Source organism: Lepus europaeus, unplaced genomic scaffold (assembly GCF_033115175.1).
Source record: "Lepus europaeus isolate LE1 unplaced genomic scaffold, mLepTim1.pri SCAFFOLD_92, whole genome shotgun sequence".
Classification (NCBI taxonomy): domain Eukaryota; kingdom Metazoa; phylum Chordata; class Mammalia; order Lagomorpha; family Leporidae; genus Lepus; species Lepus europaeus.
The window spans coordinates 389518-397518 of NW_026909617.1; positions in this window are offsets into that span (position 1 = coordinate 389518).

The following is an 8001-nucleotide window of genomic DNA, read 5'->3' on the forward strand; positions in this document are numbered from 1 at the left end:
CAAGATATCTTTTTTTTTAAAGAATTGTCTAGGGGCCGGCACTGTGGTGTAGTGGGTAAAACCGCCGCCTGCAGTGCTGGCATCCCATATGGGTGCCAGTTCAAGAACCAGCTGTTTCACTTCTGATCCAGCTCTCTGCTATAGCCTAGGAAAGCAGTAGAAGATGGCCCAATTCCTTGGTCCCCTGCACCCATGTGGGAGACCCAGAAGAGGCTCCTGGCTCCTGGCTTCAGATTGGCACAGATCCGGCTATTGCGACCAATTTGGGAGTGAACCAATGGATGGAAGACCTCTCTCTCTATCTCTCTCTGCCTCTCCTCTCTCTGTGTAACTCTGAATTTCAAATAAATAAATAAATCTTTAAAAAATGAATTGTCTAAATTTCAAGTGCATCTCTAAATGGTTACCATCTCTGTTCTTTCTGATGCCATATCAAAAAGAAATAATTGTTACATGCTTCAAGTTGATGCTCACAGAATAGTCTAGGTTCTTGTGGAACATGAAGTCTGAAACAGAAACTTATTGGTCATACAGATGATAGTATGGCTATGTATTTTCTGTGGTTCACATCAGAATTTTCCTGTGTTTTCCCTTAATTACCTTCTGTTGGGATCATCAAATTTTGAGGTTCAAAATTTTTATTTACTTCAGAACCAGAGAAACAGAGACTCAGAGAGTTCCCATCCACTTGTTTATTTTTTTTATTTTTTATTTTTTTTTTTATTTTTGACAGGCAGAGTGGACAGTGAGAGATAGACAGAGAGAAAGGTCTTCCTTTTGCCGTTGGTTTACCCTCCAATGGCCGCCGCGGTAGCGCGCTGCGGCCGGCGCACCGCGCTGATCCGATGGCAGGAGCCAGGTGCTTCTCCTGGTCTCCCATGGGGTGCAGGGCCCAAGGACTTGGGCCATCCTCCACTGCACTCCCTGGCCACAGCAGAGAGCTGGCCTGGAAGAGGGGCAACCGGGACAGGATCGGTGCCCCAACCGGGACTAGAACCTGGTGTGCCGGCGCCGCAAGGCGGAGGATTAGCCTAGTGAGCCGCGGCGCCGGCCCCATCCATTTGTTTACTCCTCAGATATCTACAGTGGCTGGGCAAATTAAAACCAAGTGCGGGGGGGGGGGTCCAGCTTTGTGGCATAGTGGGTAGGGCTGCTGCCTGTAGTGCTGGCATCCCAGTGCCAGTCCTGGCTGCTCCACTTCCCATCCAGCCCTCTGCTATGACATGGGGAAGCAGTAGAAGATGGCCCAAGTCCTTGGGCCCCTGCATCCATGTGGGAGACCCGGAAGAAGCTCCTGGCTCCTGGCTTTGGATCAGCACAGCTCCAGCCATTATGGCCATCTGGAGAGTGAACCAGTGAATGGAAGACCTCTCTCTCTGTCTCTGCCTCTGCCTGTCTGTAACTCTGCCTTTCAAATAAATAAATAAATCTTTTTTAAAAAGTGCTGGGAATTCAATACAGATCCTTCCCCAGGGTGTCTGGAACTCAATTACTTGCTGTCACCACTGCCTACCAGGGTTCACCCATCCTGGAATCTGAAGTTGGAAGGCATAGCTGGATGTCAAACCCAGGTACTTCAATGTGGTGCACAGACATTTTAACTATCATCTTAACCATTAGGCTGAATGTCTGCACTCATAAACTATCTTAAATATTTTATTGTGGTACTTATATTGACTATTTATAGACTGAATTATTTTCTCCCCAAAATCCATTTGTAGATCTCTAATCTCCAAATGACTGTATTTGGTGATAGGGCCACCAAATGGCAATTAAGGCTAACTGTGGACATTTGTGTGAGTCCTAATCCAGTTCAACTGGTGACTTTGTAAAACATATACCAGGAATGAGATGATGCAGAAAAAAGACCAAGAGATTACATGGTGAGAATTTGGCTATCTTCATACTAAATAGAAAGGCCTAAATAAAAAGCAAACCAGCAGGCATCTTTCTCTTTGACCCTTAATTTTGAATTTTAATTTTTCAACACTATGAGAAAGCTAATTTCTGTTGCTCAAGGCACCCAATCTATGTATGGTACCATATTATGGCTGCTCTAGCAAACAAATACACTGCTTTGGGGCCGGCATTGTGACATAGCAGGTTCCTGCAATACCAGCATCCCATATAGGCACCACTTTTAGTCCCAGCTGCTCCATTTCTGATCCAGTTCCTTGCTTATGTGCCTGGGAGGGCAGCAGAAGATGGCTCAAGTGCATGAGCCCCTGCACCCAGGTGGAAGACCTGGATGAAGTTTCTGGCTCCTGGCTTCAGCCTTTTGAGGAGTGAACCAGCAGATAGACAATCTCTCTCTCTCTGCCTCTCCCTCTCTCTGCCTTACAAATAAAATAAAATAAAACTTAAAAAAATACACTGCTAGTTGCATTAATTTTCTCTGAATGGCATGATAATTTTATTCATTAATTTGTTGATAATTGCTCTACTGATTTAGAATATGCATAATCTATCATAATATTCTTGGAGTTATACTGTGCTACTTCACATACAATATAGTAGTTATTCAATGGAATAGTCCTTTTGACACCTACATATTGTACTATTTCATTATAAACATACCTATGTTTACATATGAAATCAATATATGTGTGCCTTAGTGTGATACATTTTGCTTCAAATAATCACCTATGCTTTAAATTAAGAGTTTAAAAAGGTATATAGTCTCTTATCTTTAAACACATATATGTTTGCATTTTTTTATCCTGATTTTCCTGTACAGTCATTTCTTTTAATCTGGAAAACTTCCTTAGCATTCTATAGTATAGTTCTACTGATAATCAATTTAGAGTTTTTTCATTAGAAAATGTCTTGTTCACCTCATATTTCAATGTTTATTTAAAAATCAAAGTCACACACACACAGGGAGACAGATTTTTATTCACTGGCTCAGTGGCCTATATTCCAGCTGGGCAAAGCTAGGCTGAAGCTAGGAGGCTGGAAATCAATCCATGTCTCCCAAGAGTGTGGCAGGGGCTCAAGCATTTGGGATATCACATGCTGCCTCCCTAGGTGCACACTACTCAGAAACTTCATTCAAATCTGAGGTAGGGATTGAACACAGGCAGTCAAATACAACATGTGGACATCCCAAGCAAAAGCTTAGTGCATTGCACTATGATACCCACTCCTGTTCACCTCACATTTTAAAAGAGTATCTAGAGATACTGAATCAGAGATGGGAGGAGATGTTCTTTGAATACTTTGAAGGTATCATCTCATTATTTCTGGAGAGAACTCAGCTATCATTTAAGTCTAGTTGTGCCCAGTATGTCACCAGCTAAAATTTCTCTCACTGCTTTCAAGGTCTTTTCTTTGTATTTGGGTTTCTTCAGTTTGTGGTTTGCCTAGAATAATTTTCTATCTTTTCTGAATAAGGAGTTGGACATTTTGATGAGATAAATTGATGTCTTTTGGCACTGGTGCTGTAGCATAGAAGGTTGATTCTCCACCTGCAGCATCAGCATCCCATAGGGGCACTGGTTCTAGTCCTGGCTGCTCCTCTTCCAATCCAGTTCTCTTCTATGGCCTGGGAAAGTATAAGATGGCCCAAGCGCTTGGGCCCCTGAATCCACATGGGAGACCCAGAAAAAGCTCCTGACTCCTGGCTTCAGATCAGCCCAGCTTCAGCCTATGTGGCCATTTGGGGAATGAACCAGTGGATGGAAGACCTTTCTCTCTGTCTCTCCCTCTCACTGTTTATAACTCTACTTCTCAAATAAATAAAATGTTCTAAAAATTGATGTTTTTTTGCAAAGCTTGGGAAGTTTTAGCCATGTCTAAGCATACATTTTGTGGTTCATTCATTCTTTTTTCCTCCCAAAGTCCAGTGGTACGTATGAGGGTATTTCAAAAAAGATTGTGGAAAGTTGAAATAAAAAATGAGGTTGTTTTGCTCTAAGAAATTTTTTTGAAATCCACACATACAAGGAGTTCTTGAGAAGTTCATTGATGAGGACAATGTTGTGGTATAGCAGGTAAAGCCACTGCTAGGGACACTGGCATTCCATGTCAGAGTGTCATTTGGGTACCAGCTTCTCTGCTTCTGATCTAGTTCTCTGGTGGTATACCTTGGAAGACAGCAGATGGCCTTGCCACCATGTGAGGGACCCAGGTAAAGTTCCTGGCTCCCTGGTTCAGCCTGGACAAAATAACAGCCTTTGCAAACATTTGAGATATGAACCAGCAGATGAAAGTTCTTTTGCTGTCAGTCTGCCTGTCAAATAACTAAACAAACAATTTTAAAAGTTAAAAAGTGTCCATATAAATTTTTTAGACTTACTTTATTTATCTGAAAGGCAGAGTTATAGAGAGAGAGGGAGAAACAGAGAGAGAAATAGTCCATCTGCTGTTTCACTCTCCAAATGGCTGCAACAGCTGGGGTTGGCCCAGACCAAAGGCAGGAGCTAGGAGCTTCTTCCCAGTCTTCCATGTGGGTGCAGGGGCCCAAGCACTTGGACTATTCTCTGTGGCCCTCCCAGGTGCATTAACAGGGAGCTGGATTGGAAGTGGAGCAACCAGGACTTGAACTGGTACCCATATGGGATGCCAATGCCACAGGCCAGGGCTTTAACCCACTCACCACAATGCCGGACCTGGGTCCATGTGGATTTAAAAATGTTCTTAGTCAGGTGAACTTATCTTTAATTTCACTTTCTGAAAAGTTTTTAAAGTAACCTTGTTTGTTAATTTTTTAAAAGATTTATTTATTCAAGAGGCAAAATCACAGACATAAAGAGGAAGCGATAGAGAAGTCTTCCATCTACTGGTTCACTCTCCAAATGGCCACAACAAGCCAGAGCTAGGCTGATCCAAAGTTGGAAGCCAACAGCTTCTTCTAGGTCTCCTATGTGGGTGCAGTAACCCAAGTACTTGGACCACCTTCCACTGCTTTCTCAGGCCATTAGCAGAAAGCTGGATTGGAAGTGGAACAGCCAGGACTTGAAACAGTGCCCACATGGGCTGCCCCTGCTGCTGGCAGAAGCTTAACCTATTATGCCATAGTGCCACCTCCATTTGTTAAATTTGTCTTTAAATTATTCCATGGTTTCCCAACCAATTTCCTTCTCTCTTTCGTAAAGATTAGGCAATATCAATCTATTTTTGTCTCATTTTATTTTGTCTCATAAAAATACCACACAATTACAGTCTGGAGGCTGAGAAGTCCAATGTCAAGAGGTCATATGCCTGCATCCTATCATGGCAGAGGTCATTACATGGTGAGAGAGCAAGCGATGGAGCTCATAGCCTGAAGTTCTTTTAAAATTCGGGTTAACTTACTCTTAAGGACAGAAACCTTGAGAATTAGGTTTCCAACAGATTCTTTTGGGAGGACATGATAAGGTCAGATTGTATTTCAAATTTTGTGGGTTTTTTCAATTTCCAATATTGTGGGTTTTTTCAATTTCCAATATTGTGGGTTTTTTTCTATTCCAATCTGTTATTTAGCCTATATGTAGATTTCTATTGTAGTTGTTCTATTTTATAGCTATAGAAATAAATTTATGGTTTTTTTTTAATTTTTCATTATTTAGTGTCTTTTATATTTATCTTGTCATTTAAATACTAAAAGGTATTTAGTTTAGCTGTCTTTTCTGCTATTTACAACATCTCAATACATTTCTTTCTAGAGATTTTTTTCCCTTGAGTATGAGTTAATTTTTCTTTCTTACATGTACTGATTCTGAATTTTATCCTGACTATTATAAATAATGAAATGTAGAAATTGTGGACACTATTAAATTCTTAGGTGAATGATTTCTGTCTCATAAGGCAGTTACTTGGTTCAATTGAAATCCCAAACTTTGAATTTTTACAGTGATTAGTAACTATTTCTTTCTATTTATTTATTTATTTATTTGAGAGGTAATTACAGACAGTGAGAGGGAGCGACAGAGGGAAAGGTCTTCATTCCGTTGGTTCACTCCCCAAATGGCCGCAACAACTGGAGCTGCACCAATCTGAAGCCAGGAGTCAGGCGCCTCCTCCCAGTTTCTGATGTGGGTGCAGGGGCTCAAGGACTTGGGCTATCATCCAGTGCTTTCCCAGGCCACAGCAGAGAGCTGGACTGGAAGAGGAGCAACTAGGACTAGAACCAGCACCCATATGGGATGCAGGCAGAAGATTAACCTATTGCACCACGGCGCCGATCCCAGTAACTATTTCTTTCACCTTCCAATAGTCCAATGCTTTTTATTGGTTCCTTGAAATTTCCCATATGATTGCAGCATAAGAATCAGTAATTTTGTTTCATTTTGCATGCAATTTTAGAAGCTTTCTCTTCTACAGTAGTTAAATTTCTGTTCCCAGTTTTTTTTTTTTTTATTGTCTTCTCAGCCCTGAATTTTTCCCTGTTACATCCTGAGTTAATGAAAAGGCAACTTTTACTTCCTTGATCTGTATGTGTACAGGAGTGTGTCTTCTGGTAAAATCCCCCAAATGTGTGAGTTTCCCCTTTATATGTCCCCTCAGTCCAGTTCCTGCCTTTTTGATTCCTCCTCTCTTCCCCAGATAGTTGTGCTACAAATTTCTTCTAATTTCAGTTTATTTCTCTGTTAAAGGTTAATCTGGCTAAATATGTTGTTATCACTATGATACTCTTTAGTTATTTATATTTAAAAATATGTCCTGTACATTTAATATTCTTCATTATTCATAGTTTCATTTTTTTCTGTCCCAGGAGTCACTGCTTCAGGTGTATTTTTTACTGTGCAAGTGAAATATTTTTTGCATAGGGATAATTTTACAAAACAGAAATAGGGAAATAGTCCTACATGCCAGATTTAGCTCACTTCCTATTTTGGTGTGGCCTTTGAGTTCATTTGTTGTAACTTTTTCAAGGTTGCTTTGTTGCTCAGAAATCTTCATACTTACAATTTCTGTTTATTACTGAAGAAAGGACCCGCTGCAGTGAGCTAAGGGATGAGCTTCCAGTTGTGGAGCCCTATTGTCATTGCCTGCTACTCCCAACAACAGTGGGTGATAATACCCATAGGACATTGACAACGAACCTTATCTGAGCCTGTGTTCAGAGTCCATATTGAGGTTTCATAACAGAGATGTTTGCACACCCATATGGCTATTGTAAGTCACTAGCACATCCAGAGATAGAACTGATACCACATGGCCCAAAACCTGTCACCAGAATTACATTGTAGAAGCAAAGCATCCATGTGGCCAAAAACCTGAAAGTCAGCGAAGTCATCCTCCAGGTGACACACTCTAAATGTTGGAAGAAAACCTGCCAGGAGCTGAGCCAAGGACCAATCCTTTCTTTGAGAAACATATCCTTTCTTATATAGCTTGTGATCTCTAGCCTAAGCTTTCTGTTTCAGTGAGCTTATGACTTTCAGTAAGCTTGTGTGGGTGATCCTGTGCCTGGCTGGAAGACTGCCTGCCTAGCTTATGCAGGAGGCCAAGAGGACATAGCACACCATGCCCCATGGGAAAAACCCTGGGTGAGGGCTCAGCACACTGTGACCCACATATGGCATGACTGCTGGCAGGCAGCAGGGACCCCAGGCACATATCTCCCACCCCCACTTCCTGTTAGGGGGGCCTTCTAATTGTCAGCTAAATGATCAGACCACCTGGAAGGCTACATAGGCTACATAACCTTCAAGCTGATTGGAGTAGTATAGTGGCACCAGTATCAGCTTTATCCTATAGAATTAGTGTTGCTACCCTGAGCTAGCTACTCCCCTTTGCCTGTCCTATAAAAGCTTGTGTCTAAATGCTAATAAACAGACATGTTCACCAAAACTGTCTATGCTGCTTCTTGTTGAGGAACACCATCACCCCACCATCCCGACAGCATGGGCCTCACAGGACAAACCCACAAATTTGGAAAATGTTGTTTTTACTTTGCGTATTTTCAGACCCCACCTCCAGGGAAGTCTGATGCTGCCCCAATCACATAATATCCAGTGTTTTCATCTGAGATCTCATTAATGTTGCCCTTTTCCCTGATATAATTTTGTATCCTCA